At 35.8% G+C, this 24,788-nt stretch overlaps 1 protein-coding gene and 1 long non-coding RNA gene across 4 annotated transcripts in view; both read left to right on the top strand.

The window, feature by feature from the left end:
* Positions 1-24,788, top strand: part of LOC306653966 (alpha-(1,6)-fucosyltransferase-like) — a 267,342-nt gene that overhangs the window by 52,162 nt on the left and 190,392 nt on the right. The window lies entirely within an intron of this gene.
* On the top strand, positions 14,790-20,107 carry LOC306653313. Its single transcript, XR_013761702.1, has 2 exons — positions 14,790-19,121; positions 19,237-20,107. It is a non-coding gene; the product is annotated as an uncharacterized lncRNA (long non-coding RNA).

Raw genomic sequence — 24,788 nt, 5'->3', positions numbered from 1 at the left:
CTTTTTCATTTATTATTGATAGCTGATAAACTGATCTTAACTCTTAATTATTTATTATGTTTTCTATGTATATTTGTTTACTATGTGTCTCATTAAGTCTTGTTTTCATTGCTCTTTGGAATTTTTTTGCTATTTTGCATATTTATTCGTAAAAACTAAAGTGATTAATATTTTATTAATGATGACAAATGTATCATAGTAATTCAAGATTTGCATAGTAAAGGAACCGAGGTACATGGTATATTATAGAAGCTCTGTTTTTGTTTATGTAAAACTATTCTACAGATTCAAAAATTATTTAATGTAGTGGCATTGAAGGTTTCCCGAATGGTATTGGAAAAAAATTAGTGAGTTTATTGCTTAACTTAGTAAATACAAGCTGTTTTTTTTTTTTCAGTTTACAGTAAATCAGGGAGGTGTAATCATTGTACATTTGATGTTGAAGATTTGTAGGTAAAGAAAAGCTTAATTCTGGTACTGGTTATTCAAATGATATTTTGTCAAATGAAATTATTCAGAATGTTTTTGGCATGTTTAGTTGCAAATGGTAAATACTGATTTAAAGATAAAGTTGGAAAATTTTAATGGCTCCTTGAAGGTGGTAGTTCATGCTTTAAATCCCAAAATTTCGAACTGGAAGGTTTTTTTTTTTTTAAAGAATTTATTCTAATTCCTTTATTACAGAAGAATAACTAGAATTCTAGGGGCATGATGTATTATATCTAAGATCATGTAGTAAATTGATAGAGATGGGACTAGAAACTAAACCACTTCATTGTGGTTTCATGATTCTTGAGGCAAAAATGTGTTCTTGTAACTTACTGTATAACCTAGATCCTGTATTCCTCTTGTCCTTCTTAAATTAGTGTGGCTAAGGCAATATCACACATGTATATTAGCATTTTTAAAAAGGCACAGAAATATAAATGTTTTATTCAGCATCATAGACATATGGTAATCATAAGGCCCTGACCTGTTGATTCTTTTTATCTTGTCTGGTATGCTAGTTTGAATATTGTAGCAAAAACAAAAAAAGAAAAAGAAGGAAAAAAAAAAAAAAAAAAAAAAAAAAAAGCACCAGTTGATAAGATGATAGATTGGGTGGAAACCATAAAAACTCCAGATGATGTTTGGTTGTTTGGGGTGTAGTGGTGGTGGGGTGCTGGAATAATATGGGGCCGGAGTTGATGGAAACTTCTAGGTGAGCACTAGAATGGGGGACAGAGAAAAGGAGGCTGTGGAGCTGCCATCAAACTCCTACATGTCATAAAGTTTGTTTGTTTTCCATTCTTAGAGCATGCCATCACTTGCCAACTAAGATTTAGAATGATCATAGATAATAATGAAATAAAATCCATTTGACATGTGCAAATTTTTTTTTTTTTGCACAGTCCTCTGAAATATTGTGCTACTTGATCCTTGCTGTTAATATTCTTGTGAGATAAGTAGAATTGGTGAACAGAAAGTATTAAATACAGTATGTCTTAAGGTAATGTGCCAGAAACCACCAAGGGATAAAAAGAAGGACAACACAGCCCCTGCCCTCATAGTATACACGGTTTTGTGGGTATTAAGTGAGAAAGCAGTCACTTTTAAAAAAGAAAAAAAAAATTTTTAAGTTGTAATGGGACACAATACTTTTATTTTACTCATTTATTTATTTTTATGTAGTGCCGAGGATCAAACCCAGTTCCTCAGACGTGCTAGGCAAGGCTTTACCACTGAGCTACAGCTACAGCCCCAGTAGTCAGTTTTAATGTATGACATGTTGAGAAAGATTTAGAAAGTCAAACTACCCCATGGGAATTGTGTTATAACTGATGGAATGTTGGATATTTTGCTGTTAGATTTCAGATTAACTGAAAGAATAATGACTAAAAGAAGATTCTGTCTGTAATAGATAATTGATACAATTTCCTTTCTAGTTTTTGAATTTTATATTTTCATTTTAGGCAAATGGTGAAGGTTGATTTAAATCTAGCAAATTTAATTGAACTAATTTGTGAATTAAGAATGACAGAAGTCACTTAAATTGTTTTAGTGACTTTTGGGATATAAGGCTAACTTGAGAAGGAGGAAGGAAAAAAAAACAGGAGTTGACTTTCTAACTTCAAACAGAACTTAAAATTTAGGACAGATTTACCTGGGTCAATATGGATTAATATTTATGAATTAAAATATATTAGGGTAAAGTTGTTTTAGTACCAATTTATGTTGACAATGTAGACAACCTCAAGAAAGGAGAGAGAATAATATGTAAATTAGTCCCTAACTTCTTAGTTTACTTTAATGGCAGGATAATAAAAGGAAACATTTGTTTACTAATAAATAGGAGTTTGACAGTCTTACAATGATGAATTCATTATACTGAAGTAGTATTTGGACAAACGAACTTTTCAGGTTTTCTTTTATCCCTAAAATTTAGTCTCTTTAGTTTGTTTAACACAAAATGCTTTCTTTTTCATTTATATTACCTGCCTTAGCAATTTTTCTTTGCCAGTGTAGAAAGAATGCAGCTTCCCTTGATTCACTAGTTACTGGAGTACTAATGCTCTAGGGAAAAAAGGAAAGGGAAATAGAAAATTGTCAGTATGCCTTTTTTGAGGCTTGCTATTTCCTTGTTTTTTCTCTCTAATGTTGGTCCATAGTTAGAAGAGATGCTAAGATGCTGTTTTACTGCCTTTTTTTTTTTTTTTTTTTTTTTTTAATTCAAGCCAGAAACAGTATACCCTATACTATATTTAGGTTGACACATTTCTGGTAGTAAAATAATTCATAGTAAAATTATCCATAGCCTCTTGGACTGTTTCCACCTCCTACCCTACTCCTGCTTCCATCTGATAGTCTTCTCTCTATGATAATACCTCCCTATGTGAAGTCTGGCTTTTGTGGTAAATAGAATGGTCTTAGGACCCTTGGTGTTATGAAACTCAGTGCTGAGTCATGCTTAGTTTATTTTAAATGTGTTTACAACCTTTACTCCCTTACCAGTAAATAACCTGTTACTATCAATATAGTACTTCTTTTCTCTTTTTCTTAAAAAGGACCAATTTTGCCTCAAGTTTCTTTTTTGTCATCTGTAATTTTCCCATAAATAAATTTTTTTTTTTCTCTATTTCATGTGTAACTTTATATGTGTTTGGTTTCCTTTTTAAAAATAGTGTGTATTATTGGGGCTGGGGTTGTGGCTCAGTGGTAAAGCCTTGCTTAGCATGTGTGAGGCACTGGGTTTGGTTCTCAGCACCACATATTAATAAACAAAATAAAATAAAGGTCTATCACCATCTAAAAAGTATTTAAAAAAATAAAAAAAAAATAGGATGTATTATTTCTGTGAAGATGAGAATCAATGGGCCATTTGGTTTTCTTTTCCTGCTCAGGGTACGTTGTGTTGAGTTCTCAATCTTTCTTTTCTTTTTAGTTATACATGACAGTATGTGTATTTTGATATATCATACATACATGGGGTATAACTTCCCATTCTTGTGGTTGTGCATGATGTAGATTTACATTGTAGTGTATTTATATATGAACAGAGGAAAGTTATGCCCTATTCATTCTACTGTATTTGCTATTCCCATTCCTACTCCCTTTCCTTCCTTCCCCCTGAACTTCTATTCCGACTTCTATAATCCGCTGAACTTCTATTCCGACTCCCTATTGCGTGTTAGCCTATCAGAGAGAACATTTGGGCCCTTGGTTTTTTTATAATCTTTCTTCCCGACAATGTGACTGACTCTTTGGCATCACAGAATGAAATAAAAACTGATTCCTAATTTCCCTTTCTGTAGTTTCTGTGAAGGTCTTCTAAGAATTTTTCTTTCTTTATACTTTACCTATCATGGAAATAATTTAAGGTACTTAATTTTGTTGTGTTTCTCATGAAGATTTACTGGTTTGCTTCTTTTCCTTTAGTATGCTTACCTTTTTGATTAGTCTGTAGGCAAATCTTATAATATTGAATCTGAATTCTAATACTACTAATGATAAGCAAGTATAACCTTTCATCTTAAATGACTAATTTCCTCCATGTATTTGATTTGAGCAAATATGAGATCATATGCTTGGTCCTGGGTACCTTTTTTTTTTTTTCAGAGAAAAATTTCAGGTTGTTCTAAAGTGAGTTTTTCCCCTAGGTTCACTTTTTTTTTTTTCTTGAAAGGTAGTAGGAATTTAGCCCAGAAGTCCTTTACCACCCTATATCCCTAGCTCTTTTTATTTTTCATTTCAATAGGGTCATATTCCTTATTGTATATTAAACACGGTACTATGTGATAGAAAGGCAGCAATAAAAGAAGTAGAAGATAAGAGTCTCTAATCAGAAGACTCAAAAGATGGTACATATGAAATGCAGCAAAATATTCTAGCAAAGTTTAATGGATGGGCTGGGTTTGTCGCTTAGCAGTAGAGCGCTTTCCTAGCACTTGTGAGGCACTGGGTTCACTCTTCAGCACAAATAAAAATAAATACATAAAGGTACTGCATCCATCGACAACTAAAAAATATTTTTTTAAAAAAGGGTTAATGGAGTACAGAATGTTTATATCAGCTTTCAGACAGGGAGGTGCAGAGGGGATGGCTTTTGAGAAAGTTGATGGTTGTACTTTAATTGGCAAAGAGGATAAGGGAGAAATAGAAATATCTGTTCTATTTTTTCCCTTCTTTTTTAAAAAATTCATTCATTTATTATTATTTTTTCCCCATCCCACAATCCCACCCCTCCCCTCACTCCCCTGTGCATAATCCAAAGTTCCTTCATTCTTAATACCCACCCCTCACTGTGTATCAGCATCCACTTATCAGAGAAAACATTCTGCTTTTGGTTTGTTGGGATTGTCTTATTTCACTTAGTATGATATTCATTTACCAGCACAATTATATATACATAATGTTCTATTATGTATATAGACATTTTCTTTGTCCATTCATCTGTTGAAGGTCATTCCATAATTTAACTATTGTGAATTGAGCTGCTATAAACATCTAAATTATTAATTTTATTTTTTTAGTTCTGTAGCTTCTTTAGTTTTTGTTTAGAAGATTTATCTAGTGATGAGGGAGGCATGTTAAATTTACTCAGTATTATTGTCTTGTGATCTGTTTGATTCTTGACATTGGGAAAGGTTTGTATGATGTGTGTATATGCTCTATTGTTTGGGGCATAAATATTTAGATTGTTGTTTTTTGTTTTCGTATGATTCCCTTAAGCAGCATGAAGTAGCCTTCTATTATTCTTTGTCTCCTCTGATTAGCCTTTGCTTGAAGTGATCTTTATCTAATATGAGAATAGAAACCTCTGCTTGTTTCTGAGATACATGTGAATCATATGCTTTTTCCTGTTCCTTCATCTTCAGTCTGTGTATGTCTTCACTTATGAGCTAATTTTCTTGGAGACAGCATATTGTGGTTCTTGTTTTTTAATCCTGTCTGCCAGCCTATGTCTTTTGATTGATGATTTACTCTACTACCGTTAAGTATTATTTTGATTTATTTCTAGTCTTTAAGTTGATTTAGATTTTCCTTTGCTTAACTAAGTTTCTCCCTCTTCTGATTTTCATTTTTCTTCATAAATATTTTACTGAGTTTTTTTTTTTTTTTTCCCTTGGCAGTGCTGGTGATTGAACCCAGGGCCTCATGCTTGCAAGGCAAGCACTCTACCAACTGAGCTATCTCCCCAGCCTGAGTGTGTTTTGTAGCATTGGCTTTCTAGTTGTGAATTCTTTTAACTTTTCTTGTGGAAGGTTTTTATTTTATCTTCAATTCTGAAACTTAATTTTGCTGGATATAGTATTCTTGGTTGGCATCTGTTTTCTTTCAGAGCTTGGTATATATTATTCTAGGACCTCCTGACCTTTGGGATCTGGGTTGAAAAATAGGTTTGGTTTACCTTGAATTGCGACCAGTTGTTTTTCTCTAGCAGCCTTCAAAATTCTATTTTTATTCTGTATGTTACGCATTTTCAAAATAATGTGCTGTGGCATGGGTTTGTTGTAATTTTGTATGTTTGGAGTCTTGTATGCTTCCTGTGTTTGATTTTTCAATTCATTCTTAAGGTTTGGGAAATTTTCTGGTATTATTTCATTGAAGATTATGCATTCCTTTGATTTATTCTTCAGAGTCTTCATCTATCCCTGTGAATCTGAGATTTGGCTTTTTAGTGTTAGCCATATTTTTTGAAAATTCTGTTCATGGTCTTTAACATCTTTTCTACATGATCAACTTAAATTTCAAGATTATATACTTTGGGGCTGGGGTTGTGGCTCAGTGGTAAAGCACTTGCCTAGCATGGGTGAGGACCTGAGTTCAGTTATTAGCACCACATATAAATAAATGAGTAAAATAAAGGTCTATCAACATCTAAAATTAAAAAAAAAATAAGATTATATACTTTGTTATCTGAAATTTCTGTTTCCCAGTGATAATATAGTCAATGGGTGATGCTTTCCATTGAATTTCAATTTGGTTTATTGATTTCTTCATTTTGAGGATTTCTGATTCCTGCTTCTTTAGTATCTTTATCTCCTCATTGAAGTGATCTTTGACTTTCTGTATTTTCTCTCTGATTTCATTGCTTATATCATCTTTTACCTAATGGATCAGGTTACCTGTGATCTTTCTAAATTCCCTCTCTGACATTTGCTCCACTGTGATGTCAGTGGAGTCTGGTGTTGAGGCATTCTTATTTGTGTGGAGTGGCTTGTTCCCTTGCTTTTTAAAATTATTTGTGTGTCTGCCCATCTATCTGAATGGCTCTGAAGGAGCAGCAACTTGTAGTGTTCCTAAATTTTCCAGTACCTCACAGTTTAGGGGGAACCAAATAATAGTAATGACCTATGCAAGTAATACATAGTGTAAACTAAGTACTTGATTCTTATTATGACATCTGCAATGTTATTTGGCACAATAAACAGAATTGGTAGGATCAGTAGTTTCCATCAATAAGAACATTAAGGATCATTTAGTATGGCATAAAATCAAATAATAGGTGTTATCTTTGACTTATCTAATATTATTTATTACTACAGCATTAGTGATGGGTCTGGCCTTATATAAACCAATTACTGCTAAGAGATGATAACAATAGAGTTAATTAAGTAAAAAGATGAAGAGCAAGGAGGGTAGAAAAGGGTTTGCAATTTCAGTAGGTGAAGGTGGGAAGTGCAAAAGCAATGTAGGATGTGATAGATATGAGGAGGGAAGAGGAAAAATAGAAGTATAAAATTAAAAGGAGTGAAACAACAACGGAATTGGGCTATTAGCAAGAGAAAAGGGAGAAACAAGGGGAATAGAATAGTGAAGAAGACAATACGAAACAAAATGTAAATATACTAATAAAAAACCCTAACTCTTAACAGAGTAAGGAAAAATAACTACCTTCAAAAAATGATAAAAAGAGAAAACAGAAACCAGTATGTATATGTATAAATGTCCATGAAGCATTCAGCACACTAAGGGAAAAATAAGAAGTCGTTTTCTTTACAGTGGACAAAAGAGTCGCGAGAATATATGTTGATTATCTGAGCCCAGCTGTCTGTCTTTCCGTTTTTCTTGAGGTATGTCCTAGGCGCAAGATTAGGGGCCACAGTTGTCGACCTTTTTTTTAAAGTTGTGTTACTCACCAAGATATCTGCTGGAGTTCAAAAACCTCCACTTCCCTTCTCCACTGTAAGGTGAAGTTTCGTATGGGAAAAGCTGCAGGCTCCTCTCCAGGGGGAAGCTGGGTTCTTTGAGATGAATTCAGGTAGGAGGAGTTCTTGTGGGGTGGAGTTTAGGTCTAGTGAGGCCCCAGCTGCTTTATTGCAAAGCTAGTTTCTGAAGACTGAATCAGTGCACCCTTAGAGCCGCTCAGATTCCAAACTACACTGGGAGAACTCTCCCCAGGGATCAACTTGTAAGACTGGGAGCCCAGCAAAGTACTCTCCAAGTCTAATTTTCTGAATTTTGCTAGGATCAGATTAGGTCATGTGCCTGATGCCTGCCTATACTGTGTATGGAACCAGTCCTGTTTTCCTGGTCCGAGTTCTTGGTTTCTGTATCCTCTGGCCCCCATAGTGTGGATGACTCAAAATGACTTGTACCTTGGCTCTCTGTGGAATCAATTTATTGTGTCCAATAGCCTCTGGATTGGCCTAGGAAGGCTGCTCCTCAGATCTCAGGATTTTCCACTCTAAGATTGTCCCTTGTTTCTTGATTTTTTTTTTTTTTCATCCTCTTTTGACAGTTCTGCTGCTCCCCTTATTAGACGTCCTTGTTAGACAGTTTGGAGTTTTCCCCTTTTTCTTATTTAGAATACCTAAAATTTCTAAGTCTAGGGCACTCTGGCTGACTATTGGAGAGTTTTAATTCTTTCACCCACCTCTCAGGAGTAGTATTCCCAGTGCTTGAATACTGAGTCGCTGAGCTGCTAGAAAAGCCATCGCCTTCTAGTCCTTCATCTTCCAATCTCCACATTTCAATTTGAAAAGCATATGTAGAAGAGGAACATTCTTCAGATCAGTTCATTCACTTAAAGTTAGAAAAAATACATTGTTTCTGCATCTGCATCTGCATGAAAGGAGTAAAAGAATATATGTCCCCCTTCTTTGCCCACATTTCTGTTTCTTATCAGTCCTTTTTTTTAAAAATTTTTTTTATTGTAAACAAATGGGATACATGTTGTTTCAGTTTGTACATGGAGTAACAGCATACCATTTGCATATTCATATATTTACATAGAGTAATGATGTTTGATTCATTCTGTTATTTTTTTCCTTCCCCCCCACCCCTCCCACCTCTCTTTTCCCTCTATGCAGTCCCTCCTTCCTCCATTCTTGTCCCCCTCCCACCCCCCATTAAGTGTCATCATCTGCTTATCAGTGAGATCATTCGTCTTTTGGATTTTTGAGATTGGCTTATCTCACTTAACATGATATTCTCCAATTTCATCCATTTGCCTGCAAATGCCATAATTTTATTATTCTTTATAGCTGAGTAATATTCCATTGTGTATATATATATATATACCACAGTTTCTTTATCCATTCATCAATTGAAGGGCATCTAGGTTGGTTCCATAGTCTGGCTATTGTGAATTGAGCCGCTATGAACATTGATGTGACTGTATCTCTGTAGTATGCTGATTCTAAGTCCTTTGGGTATAGGCCGAGGAGTGGGATAGCTGGGTCAAATGGCAGGTCCATTCCAAGTTTTCTAAGGAATCTCCATACTGCTTTCCAGAGTGGCTGCACTAATTTGCAGTCCCACCAGCAATGTATGAGTGTACCTTTTCCCCCACATCCTCGTCAACACCTATTGTTGCTTGTATTCTTGATAATCGCCATTCTAATTGGGGTGAGATGGAATTAGTTTTGATTTGCATTTCTCTTATTACTAAAGATGTTGAACATTTTTTCATATGTCTGTTGATTGCTTGTACATCTTCTTCTGTGAAGTTTCTGTTCATTTCCTTAGCCCATTTGTTGATTGGGTTATTTGTATTCTTGGTGTAGAGTTTTTTGAGTTCTTTATATATTCTGGAAATTAGCACTCTATCTGAAGTATGAGTGGCAAAGATATTTTCCCACTCTGTAGGCTCTCTCTTCGCATTGCTGATAGTTTCCTTTGCTGAGAGAAAGCTTTTTAGTTTGAATCTATCCCAGTTATTGATTCTTGCTTTTATTTCTTGTGCTATGGGAGTCCTGTTAAGGAAATCTGATCCTAAGCCAACAAGGTGAAGATTTGGACCTACTTTTTCTTCTATAAGATGCAGGGTCTCTTTTGTCAAGGGATCTTAGAAAAATTCGTACTAGAAAATGATGATAGATTTGTGAGGTGGTGCATGGTGCTACATGCTGGCCTAAGAAATTCATATTTCTAGGTGTGACTCACTGGCTATTGAGTTTTCCTTGTATTTTGAATAGGTCATTGCACTTTGTGTTTGAATTCTTTTTTTGAATCATTTTGGAAATACGTGATATTTACTATTGAGATATTGTGGGGACTAAAAAGGAAATTCTTTGGTACTACCAAAATCCCCTGTGGTTATGTATGTCCTTGTTCTTTTCAAGGTACAAATTAACAATGCCTGTATATTGGTGCAAAGTATAAATACATGAACTATATGTTTTTAGACCTAGATAAAAGTAACTGAAATGAGAGAAAACAGGGATTTTTCTTTTAGTCCATACCGTAAAAATTGAAAACTCTATTCCAGAATAGAATGAATTTATGGGTCTTCCTGCTTGCAGCCCTTGAGTGACACACAATTATACTAAGTATTTTTTTAGTGGGTATTAAGGCATTTCAAAAAACTCTGACCAGCTGTCATAAGGATAGTACTTTTTGGAGGTCCTCTCTGCCACATCCCAGGTGGAAGAAAGGGTTAACTGGCAGAGGAGGATGTTGGCGATTTTTCTATTACCCAAAAGACTTATCTACTCAATAAACACACAATATCTAATACTGTTTTCATATGAGAGGGGCATGATGGGCCTGGCCATACCAGCTCTGGTCTCTTACAACAAGATGGAGTTGCCCAACTCTCCTTTATTTATAATATACAGGTAAGGGGACCAGGACTGGGAGGAGCCTCTTCTGTGATGGACAGGATAGGGTGGAGTTCTTTTAGGGGGAACATTCCAGAAGGAGGAAGGGAACCACTCCTACACAGTGCCACAGCCTTCCCGGCAGTTCCTAGAAGCCAGGCCACTGTGTCCCGTGGCTCCACCTAGTCTGATTCTGCTAAATAATGAGGGCTTCCCACAGTGCTTGACTGGTTGACTTATTTTAGAAGATATATTTTAATATAGAATTTGCAGTAAACCTGTTCAAAACCTGAAATAAAATATTTAAAAGGACATAATAGACTAAATAGACCCTATAATTATAACAGTAAAGATATACCTCTGGATCATATTTTCTGTTTATGTTTCCATTCTTCAATAAAAAGTGTAGGAGGATGTTTTTACTTTATTTTCTTAACAATCAAGATAGTTTTCCACATCAGAAAGAGTATCTTGCTCTTTTGATATGGCTATTTTGATGATTCTTGAAAAACTGTTTTTGGGGGGAACGGGGAGTGGGGTGAGGCTTGGTACCTCATTATCCAGGATTGGATCAAACTCTGTTCTTTTGCAGTTCTACAATTTAGACTTTTCAGTTGATGATATTGGCAGTAAAATAAAGTTACTCCAACTTACAAGTTAGTGTCAGAGAATTATAAACTAGCAAAGATTAAAAACTAGAGTGTGGATATGTTTGAAATTTCCTTATGATTTGGAGTCTTCATTTCTATGTTGTGTGTGTGTGTGTGTGTGTGTGTGTGTGTGTGTGTGTGTGACTTGTAGATGCATAAGAAACAAGAGGGATTCTCCCTCACCGTTTAGCCACCCCACGGCATCATAAGGGTGAAAAAAAGAAAGAAGGAAAACCATGTTGAACACATTTTTTTTTTTTTCTGGAATACCTCTACTGAATGTATTATTGTGAAAGTTGTTTAGTTGGAGTTTTTTTTTTTAATTAAGTACTTTATTTCTTATTTATTTTTGTTTTCATTTATAGAATAATTGAATACCAAGTTTCCATGTATTTCCTGTTGCCTTGCTAAAACTGTGCATTAGCTCCAGGAACTTGTTAGTCATTTCTTTGTCATTTTCAACAAAGGTGATCATGCCATCTACAAACATTTTTTCTTTTTTAAATTTGTTCTAATTAGTTATACATGATAGTAGAATGTATTTTGACATACATATAAGGAGTATAGCTTCTTATTCTTCTGGTTACACAAGATGTAAAATAATATTGGTTGTGTAATCATGTGTGCACAGAGAATAGTATTGTCTGATTTATTCTACTATTTTTCTTATTCCCATTCCCCCTCCCTTCCCTTCATCTCCCTTTGTCTAATCCAAAGTACTTCTATTCTTCCCTAAATCTGAGCCCCCTAATTGTGAATTAGTATCTACATATCACAGAAAACATTTGGCCTTTGGTTTGTTGGGATTGGCTTATTTCACTTAGCATGACATTCTCTAGTTCCATTCACTTATCAGCAAATGACATAATTTTGTTCTTCTTTATGGCTGAGTAGTGTTCCATTATGTATATATACAACATTTTCTTTGTCCATTCATCTGTCGAAGGGCATCTAGGTTAGTTCCATAGTTTAGCTATTGTGAATTGAGTTGCTCTAAACATTGACGTGACTGTGTCATTGTAGCATGCTGAGATTACGTCCTTTGGGTATAAACCGAGGAGTGGGATAGCTGGGTCAAATGGTGGTTCCATTCCAAGTTTTCTGAGGAATCTCCACACTGCTTTCCAGAGTGGCTGCACCAATTTTCAGTCCCACCAGTAGTGTATGAGTGTACCTTTTCCCCCACATCCTCGCCAGCCCTTATTGCTTGTCTTCTTGATAATTGCCATTCTGACTGGGATGGGATGAAATCTCAGTGTAGTTTTAATTTTCATTGCTGTAATTGCTAGAGATGTTTAATTTTTTTTTAAAATATATTTGTTGATCAGTTGTACTTCTGTGAAGTATCTGTTCAGTTCCCTAACCCATTTATTGATTGGGTTGTTTGTTATTTTGGTGTTTTTGAGTTTTTCATATATCCTGGAGATTAGTGCTCTATCTGAGGTGCATGTGGTAAAGATATTCTCCCATTCTGTTGGTTCTCTTTTCACATTATTGATTGTGTGCTTTGCTGAGAAGTAGCCTTTTAGTTTGAATCATCCCATTTGTGGATTCAGATTTTATTTGTTGCACTTTAGGAGTCTTGTCAAGGAAGTCATGTCCTAAGCCAACATGATGAAGATTTGATCCTGCTTTTTCTTCTCTTAGGTGCAATGTCTCTGGTTTAATTCCCAAGTCTTTGATTCACTTTGAGTTGATTTTTGTGCAGGGTAAGAGATAGGGATTTAATTTCATTTTGCTCCATATGGATTTCCAGTTTTCCCAGCACCTTTTGTTGAAGAGGCTATCTTTTCTCCATTGTATGTTTTTGACACCTTTGTCTCTTATGAGATAAGTGAATTTATGTGGGTTTGTCTCTGTGTCCTCTATTCTGTACCAATGTTCTACATATCTATTTTGGTTCAGGGTTAAGGGAGGACATTTACCAGGTAGTTGTGCCCCTAAATCTCTTCAGAAGGGGAATATTTGCCTGCTGCTAGGCTGTTCACCATCCCTACAACTTAGGGCTTCCTAACATGTATTATTTGAGGTGACAGGAGCAGCAGGTTTGGGTTCTGTAATTCCAGCAATTCAGTGTATGCGTCTTCAGAGGCTCGCTGTACCGAGGCAAGGGCTGTTTTTCCCTGGGGACAGTCCACCTTCTGTGTCCCCATTGCTCACACTTGGAACAGGACTTGGTGGGGGACCTTGAGTTAGGGCAGGCTTTTGCACAATGTCCAGTCCATCTACATCAGAAACAGGGCTCACGAGATGTACAAGAGGGTCTGGTGGGGCTATTGAAAGCAGTATCTAGAAATTGCTTCTGGGAAGCCTTGGCATCCTTCTCTGGTTACCTTTTTTTTTTTTTTTTATGGGTATCAGGTGCAGACTTGCTGATAAATTGATCAGGAAGAAAGAGAGTACCAGTAGGAGTATGAAGGCATAGGATGGTATATTTGGTAATTGATTGAAGGAAAAAAGCTTGGAGGTAGAGAACCTCAGACTACCTTGCCATTCTGTAAATTTTAGACAATTTTGCCAATCTTAATAGGTAATTTTTAAATTTTGGAGAATCTTTTGATTAAAGGTTTCATACTTGGGCCATTGGTACTGATTTGTATTGTGGTCATATTTGAGTGCTGAACCTAATGAGGTGTTTAATTTCTAGGTCATTTTGGGAGTAGAGGTTCTTAAAATTTGTAGAGACTCCAAGGGGGAGTCTCTGGGAACTGATTGGGCAGTTCCCATATTTTAGAGAGGCTTGATGGAGGTGATAGCTGAGGGCAGAGTCCTTTGCACTCTTATGTCACGGGTGTGCCAATCCCAGACTGGTCTTTTCTTACTGGGGATTAGGGAAACGTCTTTACCCTAAGACATTTGGGTAACCGGGTCCTTGGGGTCCTGGTTAGCCAAAAGGCAGGGGTATCTACTTGGTAGAAACTAGACAAATGGGGTCTTACCTATTCAGAGAGATGAGGAGGCTGATGGTGAATGCAGAAACAGAATAGCAAGGAGGTCTCTGATTCACAAGTTTTGCTGGGTGCGTAAGGGAAGAGAAGATTAGGGAGGGAAGGGGGTCAGAAAGAGGATGCCTTCCAAATCAATAAAGGATTCGATACAACTGCTTGCTCCATCCATGTAGCATAGGCTGCGAAAACCTAGCCCAGGATTGGGGTCAGTTATGGGTCATGTACTGGCAGCTGTTCAGTCAAAGTGGACTTGGAGGGTGTGGAGGGTCTCTTTTTGTAGGGTGGGGAGGGAGGTGAGGGAAATCTGGGGGTCCAGCTGTAGCTGTATGAGCTGTGGCTGGAGGTTCCTTTGACCTCCAGTATCCTTGAAGGTGCCGGGCCACTTCCCAGGTCCCATTGGTCATTTAACTTAAGTGTAGGGGAATGGGACAAGTCGTGGGGACCGGGAAGGATCAATTTCACCTTATTCCTGCTCCTGGTCAGGGAACCACATGCTAGCACAAATGTCACACAAATGATGAAGGTGGGAGACAGGAAGCAAACCTTGGATCAGCAAGTTTTTCATTATTCAGTATTTAATGGCAGAGTCAAATCACTTGAACACCTGGCATGGCTTATTTTGGGGGCAGAAAATGGCCCATATTCTCTTAACATCTTCTTTCCATGGTCAACTTTATTTTCAAGATTATATATTTTGTCTTTACTGCTTGAACTTCTGTCTTCCCAGTAGTCTAAATTTTGGTGATGGTTTCCATTGTATTTTTAATTTGGTTTATTGATTCCTTCATTTTGAGGATTTCAGCTTGATTTCTTTTTAGAATCTCTATGTCTTTATTGATCTTTCACCTCCTGAGTTTTTTCTCTGATTTCACTCTGTCCTTCATCTCCTGCATCAGTTTCATCTCCTGTATCGCATTTCTTCTACTGTGGTGTCTATGGATTCTATTTTTGGCACATCTTGGTTTGTTTGGGTCAATTTGTTCCCTTGTGTTTTCATGCTATTTATGTTTCTACCCATCTAGCAGTGGATCTGAAGCACAGTATAAGTCTGTAGACTTATAGTGTCCCTGAAGGTTTCAAGTAACTCCACTTTAAGAGGAGACAGATAATAACAGCAACCAATGCAAACAATATACAGCCTTAAACCAAATAGCTCCTATTATGACATCTACAGTTTTGTCACACAGAAATGATGTGTTCTGTTATTGCCTACAGTAAAAACAGTAAGTTTGCAATAGGGTTTACAATTTCAAATGGTGGCCAAAGAGATAACAGAAGTGTAGGAAGAGTGGAAGAGGGACTAATAGAGGTTTTCTGTTGGCAGGAGAACAAAAAGATAATTAAGGGAAACAGGTAAGAGAAAAAAATACATAAAATAAAAAATTAAAAATAGAAAAAAGTCTAAATAAATGAAAACAAAACATAACTGAAATATACTCTTCACACGTCCCAGTCCTCAATAAACTGATGCATGAAAAATAATTGGTTTCAAAATGGTAGAAATGTGAGAGAAAAAAGAAAAAAAAATCTTGGTGAAAAATTGAACAAATTGTTTCCGTTGTTCAAAAGTTTCTCAGCTTCCATTCTCAGCGCTTAGGTAGGGTTGTCTGGAGTTTGAGGCGACTCTTTCCTCAGTTTGTGGGGTTGCTAGGGTCAGAGATTTAATCCTGCAGGTGGGACTTCCTGGAGGTTGTGTGTAGGTTTAGGTATACCCCAGTCTCTCCATTGAATGCCAACTTATCTGGAGATTTTAAGTCAGCGTACTTCCAGGGCCCAGTAATTGCAGGTTCTCGCTGGAAGATTGCATCCCAGGAATCTCCTTTGGGTTCCACTCCTGTGGTGTAGGAGCCAGTTGTTGCCTGTGGACCCCACCATTTCTGGTCTCTGATTCAATCTCTAAACTCATTCTTTTCCACCTCTGCCCTTTCAAATTCCTGGTCAAGTGTTTCGCTCCTAGCCTGTCCTGAGGGCTGGGCACCAGAACCTGTGGGCTGGCCATAAAGCTGCATTCTGGATTGGGCAGGTCTGGTGCAGCCAAGTGGTTTGTGGGGCATTTGGGGTCCTTGCCACATTGGGTGCATTCTGCAGCAGGTGGATCAAGTCTGGTCATCTGGACCAGTGGGCTGGTGCTGAAGTGATTGATAGGCTGGGTCAGGGGCTAAGAGCTTTGGAGGACTCAGTAACTGGAGGGCCCCTTTAGGTGCTGGACTGATGCTGGACCTGCTGGGATCTGGGGACCAGTGAATGCTGGACTGGGGAGGGAGTTGGGGACCAGGCTGGTGCTGGGACCCAGGGAATGCTGACCCCAGTGGGCCCCAAGAAACTGGTGGGTGTCAGACTGGCTGGTGAGCTGAAAGCAAAATACTCTTCCAACCTTCTGGTACCTGCCCACTGTAGCCAGCCCCATCAGTCCCTGTGAGCCTCAGGACTCACAGAACTAAGGAGAGCCTGACTCTTTAACCTGTGTTCCCTTGGGTGAAATGCTCCCAGTTTCTGACTTTCCATATATTTGCTAGGCTCAGACAGGCCCATGTTGATCTAATTGCAAACTTACAAATCTTGTTTTCCAGTTTTCTGCAAATAGTTATAATAAAACTTCAGGCAGTTTTACTTCTTCCTTCCCAATTTGTATACCTTTTATACCCTTTTCTTGTCTTACTGTGTTAGCAGGGATGTCCAGTGTGATTTTGAATTGAGGTGGTAAGAATGGAATTCTTTGCCTTGTTTCTGATCTTAGGGGTCTACCTAATTTCTCACCATGGACGTTTGCTGCTGTAATTTTTTTTTTTTTTTTTTTTTTGGTAGATATTTTTTATCAAATTGAGAAAGTTATTCTGGATTACTAGTTTTCTAGTTTTTAATCAAGAATGGGTATTGAATTTTATCAAATTCTCATAATGTATCTGTTGGTATAAGAATTTTTCTGTTTCCTGGATTACCTTAATTGATCTTTACATACTGACTCTGTCTTGTATACTTGGAAGAAGTATTACCGGGTTGTGGTGTATAATTTGATTTGCTGGTATTTTTTGTGAACTTGTTGCATTTATGTTCATAAGAAAAAATTATCTGTAGTTTTCATATAATGCTGTTGTCCAGGCTTAGTGTCAGGGATATGCTGGCCTCAGAGAATTCATTAGAAAGTGCTCCCTCTGCTAAATGGTAGAGAATTGACTTTTTTCCCCCCCTGCTTAAATATTTGGTGTAATTCACAAGTGAGCCATCTGGGTATAACACTTTCTGTTTTGGTATATTATTTGTTTAGTTCCTTTAATTGATAAAAGCCTGTTCTTCCTATATGTTTAGTCTTATCCTATATGTTTAGTCTTATGTGAGTTTTGGTAAATTGTGTCTTTCAAGGAGTTGGTCCATTTTCATTTCAGTTCTTCAGTTTGTGGACATAAAACCAGCTTTTAATTTTCTTTATCTTCTTTTTTCTGTTCCACTGATTTCTGCTCAGACATTTATTATTTACATGATTTGTGTGTGTGTGTGTGTGTGTGTGTGTGTGTATGTGGTGCTGAGGATTGAACCCAGGGCCTTGTGCATGCGAGGCAAGCGCTCTACCAACTGAGCTATATCCCCAGCCCCGAAACACATGATTTTTATCTTTTTCTTCTTTTATAGTACATCATTAAAAGCTATAAATTTCTCTTTAAGTACTGCTTTGTTGCATCCCATAAATTTGGTAAGTTTTATTTTCATTTTAACATAATTTAAAATATGTAATTTCTCATGACTTCTTTAATCAGTGTGTAATTTAATTTCCAAATATTTGGGAGTTTCTAGCGATCTTTGTATCCTTTTACTGATTTCTACATTTCTACTTTAATTCCATTGTAGTCTGAGAGCATTCTTATTTTATCTTTTTTTGATGAACAGGTGTTGTTGGGCATTGAACCCCCAGGGCTTCATGGATGATAGTCATGCACTCTTAACACTGACCTATACCCTAGTCCTGATGTTTATTCTTTTACATTTATGAAGGTGTGCTTTATGACTCAGAATGTGGTCTATTTTGGTGAAATTTCCCTCACAAACTTGAGAAGAATGTTTGTTCCGTTATGTTTCTAGATGAAGTGATCTGCAAATTTCAGATAGATCCATTTAATTGATGGTGTTATCAATTCTACAGTATCTTATTAATTTTCTGCCTCTATCGATTACTGTACTAGTGAATATGTGTTTCTTCTTACAGTTCTATCAGTTTTAACTTTATGTATTTTGACATTCTGTTGTAAAGAAAGTTATATCTTTTTGCAGAATTGACCCTCTGCTTTTATGTAATGCCATTCTTCATTGCTGATAATTTTTCTTGTTCTGAAGTCTGATCTCTCTGAAATTAATACAGCTCTTCCAACTTTCTTGTGGTTAGTTTTAGCATGGTCTGTCTTTCACTATCCCTTGACTTTTCATCTGAGTCTTTTTATTTGGAGAGGGATTTTTTTGGACAACATGTAATTGAATTTTGTCTTATGACCCAGTCCTACAATTTCTGTCTTTTAATTCATATATTTAGATCACTGATGTTTAAAGTAATTGTTGATATAGTTGGATTAATATCTGCCATATTCAGAACTGTTTCCTATTCATTGCTCACTTGCTTATTTTCTTGTCTTCATCTCAAACTCTGTTTTTGCTTTGTCTTGTTTTAATTGATCATTTTATGCGAGTCCGGTTTTTCTTCTGTTTTAGTATATTGTGTATACTTACTAAAAGTTTTTTTGGATGCTGTGGATGCACCTTGGTGGTTGAGCACTTGCCTCACATACATGAGGCCCTGAGTTTGAACCCGAGCACTTACATTTTTTTTTTAAGTGGATACCCATGATTTATAATTATGTTTACAACTAATCTAAGTTCACTTTTCAGATAACACGATACTGCTTCATGGGTAGTGCAGGTAACTTATGATAGAGCATTCTAAATTCCTTTGTCCCATTCCCTGTAATAGTAGTGTTGTTCATTTCATTCTTCCATGAGCTAAAGTCATCAAAAGTGTTGCTAGAGTGTGAGTATTTCTTCTCTTTTTTTTTTTTTTTTTCAGTACGGGGATCAAACTCAGGGCCTTGTGTTTGTGAGGAAAGCACTCTACCAGCTGAGCTATCTCGCCAGCCCTAGAGTGTGAGCATTTCTAATCATAAAATTCAAAACCTGAAATGCTTCAAAATCAGAAACTTTTAAAATGCCCATATAACGCTACAAATGGAAAACTCCACATATGACCTCCTTTGACAGGTCATAGTCAAAATACAGGGTCATAAGCAGTATTAAATAAAATTACCTTCAAGTATCTTTTGTATAAGATGTATATGAAACATAGGTCAATTTCGTGTTTAGATTTGGGTTCTCTCCCCAAGATACTTCATTATATATGTGTAAATATTCCAAAACCTGGAAAAAATTCCAAATATGAAATGCTCTGGTCCTGTATTATGATTTTTTAATAAATTCTTATGTTGGATCAATTAAGAAATAAGAAAGACAAAAACTTTTTATTTTACCTTTACTTATTCCTTCTTTATGCTTTTTAATGCTTTTGATATACATAATTTTCCTTATCTCATAAGACTTACTTTTTTTTTTTTTTTTACAACTTTATGTTTATACATAGTACTTGGGTTGATCCAACAAACTCATACATGTATGGAAATAAGTTTCATGTCATGATGCTCCTGTTTCCTCCTTTTATTCCTCTCCTGTCCACCCATCTTCTCCTTCCTCTAGTTTACTCGACTTACTTTTGCTCACTTATTAATTTCTATTCACTTGGTTCCTTATGTAATCTTATCTTTCCCTCCCCCTTTCCTGTATTTTACTCTTACTTCTGCTTATGAGAGAAAACATTCAACCTTTGAGTTTCTGAGTTTGGCTAATTTCACTTAGTATGATATTCTCCATTTCCATCAATTTACAGGCAAATGCCATAATTCATTCTTTTTAATGACTGAGTAGAACTGATATTTTATGTAAATATATATATATACACACACACACACACACACACACATATATATATATATCAATTTTTTAATCCATCTATTGACCAGCATCTGGATTGATTCCATAATTTAGCTATTGTGAATTGTGCTGCTATAAACTTTGATGTGGCTGTGTCACTGTAATATGCTGCCATTAGATCTTTTGGGAAAATACCCAGGAGTGGGATAGCTGAGTCATATGGTGGGTCCATTCCTAGTTTTTGAGGAATCTCCAAACTGCTTTCCAGAGTGGTTGTACTGGTCTATAGTCCCACCAACAGTGTACATCTGTCCCTTTCTCCCTAAAACCTTGCCCACATTTATTGTTCTTTATGTTCTTGATCTTTGCCATTCTGACTGGTGTGAGATGAAATCTTAGTTTTGATTTTCATTTCCCTGATTGCTAGAGATGTTGAGCATTTTTTCATATATTTATTGTCCTTTTCTGTTTCTTCTATTGAGAAGTTTCTGTTTAGTTCTTTTGCCCATTTATTGATTGGGTTATTTGTTTATTTGTTTGCTTGCTTTTTGGTGTTAAGTTTTTTAGTTCTTTGTATATTCTGGAAATTAATCCCCTATTTGAGGAGTAGCTGGCCAAGTTTTTCTCCCATTCTATAGGCTGTCTCTTCATGCTCTTAATTGTTTCCTTAGCTGTGCAGAAGTTTTTTAGTTTAATGGCATCTAACTTATTAATTGTTGGTTTTATTTCTTGTGCTTTGGGGGTCTTGTTAAGAAAGTTGGTGTCAGCACGTATATGATGGAATATTGACCCTTTGTTTTCTTCTAGCAGTTGTAAGGTTTCTGGTCAAATTCCTAAGTCTTTGATCCATTTGGATTTGAGTTTTGTGCAGGGTGAAAGATAGGGGTCTAATTTCATTTTTCTACATGTAGCTATCCAGTTTTCCCAGCATTGTTTGTTAAAAAGGCTGTCTTTTCTCCAGGATATATTTTTGGCACTTCAGGGAAGTTTGACTTGATACTCTTTTCCCAGTTTCTGTATTGTGTGAGATGACAGAGCTTCATGCAGTAACTCATTTATGAATTTAGTGTGTTTACTCAAATCAGAAGTCTGTGGTTTAAATACCTTATTTGAAACTAAGCTCTCTCCTAAATCTGCTTCTGCTCCCCTTACTGAGACTTGAATCCAGGAACATTGTACCTCTGATCTACATGCCCAGTTCTTTTTATTTTATTTTGGAACAGTGTCTTGCTAAGTTGCCTAGGATAGCCTCCAACTTGGTATACTCCTGCCTCAGTCTCTCTAGTAGCTGGAATTACAGGAGCGTACCACCATGCCCCTGTGCCTTAATTCTGTATGCATAACCTGTAGCAACTTCTAAGCTATTATGAATACATTTTCATTGTAAGTTGTACACCAGATGATTGAAGATACACCCCAGATAGTATCTATTTTGAGGTTTTAGAATAATAGCTTTACTATGCTTTAGATTCTAAGTTGCTGACTTGAAGGAATTGCAGAACAAAAAGAAGATAAATCTTTTTTGTTATTGTTCTGGGGATTGAACCCAGGGGGCACTAAGCCACATCCCTAGCCCTTTCTTTTTAGAGACAGGGTCTTGCTAAGTTGCTTAGGGCCCAGCTAAGTTGCTGAGGCTGGCTTTGAACTTACCATCCTCCAGCCTCAGCCCCCCACCAACCCCCCATGCTTCCTCCACGCCTAGCACAGGAAGATAAATCTATTTAAAAAATATTTATTACTGTGCCACCAGTTACTAATGTCTTTTTTTTTTTTTTTTTTTATCTTTTTTTTTTTTTTTTTTTGTAAACAAATGGGATACATGTTGTTTCTCTGTTTGTACATGGCGTAAAGGCATACCATTTGTGTAATCATAAATTTACATAGAGCAATGTTGTTTGATTCATTCTGTTATTTTTTTCCCTTCCCCCCACCCCTCCCACCCCTCTTTACCCTCTATACAGTAGTTCCTTCCTCCATACTTGCCCCCCTCCCTAACCCTAACTCTAATGTCTTATAATGTTGAAATATTTTTAAAAATCCTAGGAATTATACTTACAAGATAGTTTATTATATACCTTTTGTATTTTAGGGATTTTTTAAAAAGTGCTGCTTAGAAAAAGGTGTGACTTAAAAACAGTAACTTTGATTTTTTTTGTGTGTGTGCGTACCAATGTTACTTGAAAAATTGATTATAGTTGAACACTTTTTAATTATTAAACCCTAGATTCTAAAGGATGTTTAAATAACAGTAAATAGAGTACTAGTTTTCATGTGTTTTGTTGTTAAAAACTGAATTTTGACAGTATCATATGATGACATATTACCCACGAGATTATTAGTTGACAGCCTCAGAGAAGCTTTTCCTGATCACACAGTCTAAAATAAGCAAAAAGTTATAATATTTGTATAAAACTATTATATTCCTATTTATGTGTGTATGTATAGATGTTTCTATTTTTATTTTTATTACTGTTTTCATTCATCTTATTGGTTTGGTTCTGATTTAGAGTGAGAGTGCCAGGGTTCAGATTTGAGTGAGGTATGAGTAGATTTTAGGTAACTCAATTTTGTAAAGACTATGCCAGGAAAATATATTTGCATAATAAGAGAATACATTTCAACACTTTAAAAATTAAGAACTCATTAGTTTTAAGGCTTGATGGTTTTCATCAATGTAATCTGGTAAAGGAAAGTATAAATTGTGATAATTAAATTGAGAATTCAAGAGAAATTTTTGAATTGGTGAAATTATAATACATCTGTAATAAAAATTCTAATACGATTAAAAATTTAGAAATACTATGAAATTTTATTTTATTTCATTTTAGAAATACTATGAAATAATATGAAAGCACCAAAACTTAAAAAGGCCAAAGGAAAATTTCTGAAGTATAACTGTATTCCATAATTTACAAGGGAAAACCAATACAAATTAAATAATAAATAGGAGGGTAGGTATTGCCAATGTAGATCAACCAGTGGCTAGATGTTGTTAGCTAGGATAAATGTTCTCGACCAGATGTTCAGTGGAGGAACTCAGATGCAATAATACCTGGAGCCTACTTTGAGTTAGACTGTATTAGATGTATAACATAGAATCTCCATAAGAGCAGTGTCAAAAGAAATTACAACAAATTAATTTAATGAAGTAATTGAATTTTATTTATGATTACATTTATGATTAAATGCAATCATAATGATAATCATGATTAAATGTAATTTATGATTAAATGTAATGTTTTTGCAATTAAACATCCTGTCAGGTGACCTAATGTCAACTAAACTGTTTCTGTGATCCAGTTTATTCTCTCATTGGAGTCTTTTTTTTTTGGTGGTTAATGCTCTAATAGCTTTTAAGTGCCCAACCTGTGCCCATCAGTCAGGTTGTAGCTTTGGTTCTGAGATCACGTTGACCAACTTAGTCAATGATTTTTTTCTCTACCTAAACACGTAAGAAACACGTAAGATAAAAAAAATAAGAGGACAGAATTCAAATCCCTGTGAATTCCAAAACCGCAGTTAATGCACCCTGCAGTAATTGCCATCAGTTACTTTTAACACTGTGACTCCTGCCAGTGACTCACTAGCTACCACAAACCCCAAAACATCATATGTTCTCTTACAGCATCAACTAACCCTGGATTCAAAAGATCAAGATGCCTGATGCAAAAAAATTGTTAGACCTGAGAAGAACTTAACAACCCTTGGGAAGAGTACCTCAAAAGGGGTCACTGGCGCCTCTCTTGCATTCCACGGGCATCTTGGAGTCATCATAAATTTCTCTCAGCTCATTTTGTGGTTGCCAGAAGCTATCAAAGATACAGTCACAACAAACAGTTTAAAGATCTAATTAGTTTTTATTTATGATTTTAGAATTGGGACATTTATGTATTTTCTGTTTGTTACATATATTTATTTATTTTAAGTTACCATATATAAACTACTAAAGAGTTTATTTTTCCTGTTAAGGAAGTCTGTATTTCTTCATTATATAAAGTTATGGTGATTTAGTCAAGGAATTGGAAATGAGTTATCAAAAAAATTTTTGTACTGAGGTTGTGGATCAGTGGTAAGAGCACTTGCCTAGCAAGTGTGAAGCACTGGTTCAAATCTCAGCATCACATGTAAACAAATAAAATAAAGGTCCATAGACAACTAGAAAAAATTAAGAAATTTTTTTTCTTTGGGGTCAGTGATCACAGATCTTTTTTTGTATTGGTGGCAATGAAAATTCTAGGAGTCATTATTTGACATGAAGAAACTTGAAATTTCCCTTTTTTTTCATATCTTCATAGAATGAAGGGGATGGATAAATTGCCCTCGTCTAGGCTTTTATTTTTTAAGGCTTTTTTAAAGCTCTCAATACATTAAAAATTAGTGTACACTTAATGCATTAGTATGCCTCTAGGCTATATTGAATTAATTGTGTTTTTAATACAGACTGTGACATAATATTAATAGTTTAATGTCTGTCCCTTAAAATAACCTTCCTGTGTTGGGGATGCAGCTCAGTGGTAGAGTATTTGCCTTATAAACTCAAGGCCAGTACCACTAAATCAATAATTGATAATTAAAATAATATTTCTTGGGGGGGGGGAGGAATATTGATCAGGTTTGTATTATAATAATAATAAATAATTAACTCTATTATATATGGCTGTTTTAATTAAAACCAAAGTAAATATATTAGTAACTGATACTGTTAA

This window comes from Sciurus vulgaris (genome assembly GCF_902686455.1).
Source record: "Sciurus vulgaris genome assembly, chromosome: 2".
NCBI classification, from domain to species: domain Eukaryota; kingdom Metazoa; phylum Chordata; class Mammalia; order Rodentia; family Sciuridae; genus Sciurus; species Sciurus vulgaris.
Note: the sequence above shows the minus strand (reverse complement) of the source record. Positions and strands in the feature narration are given on the sequence as shown.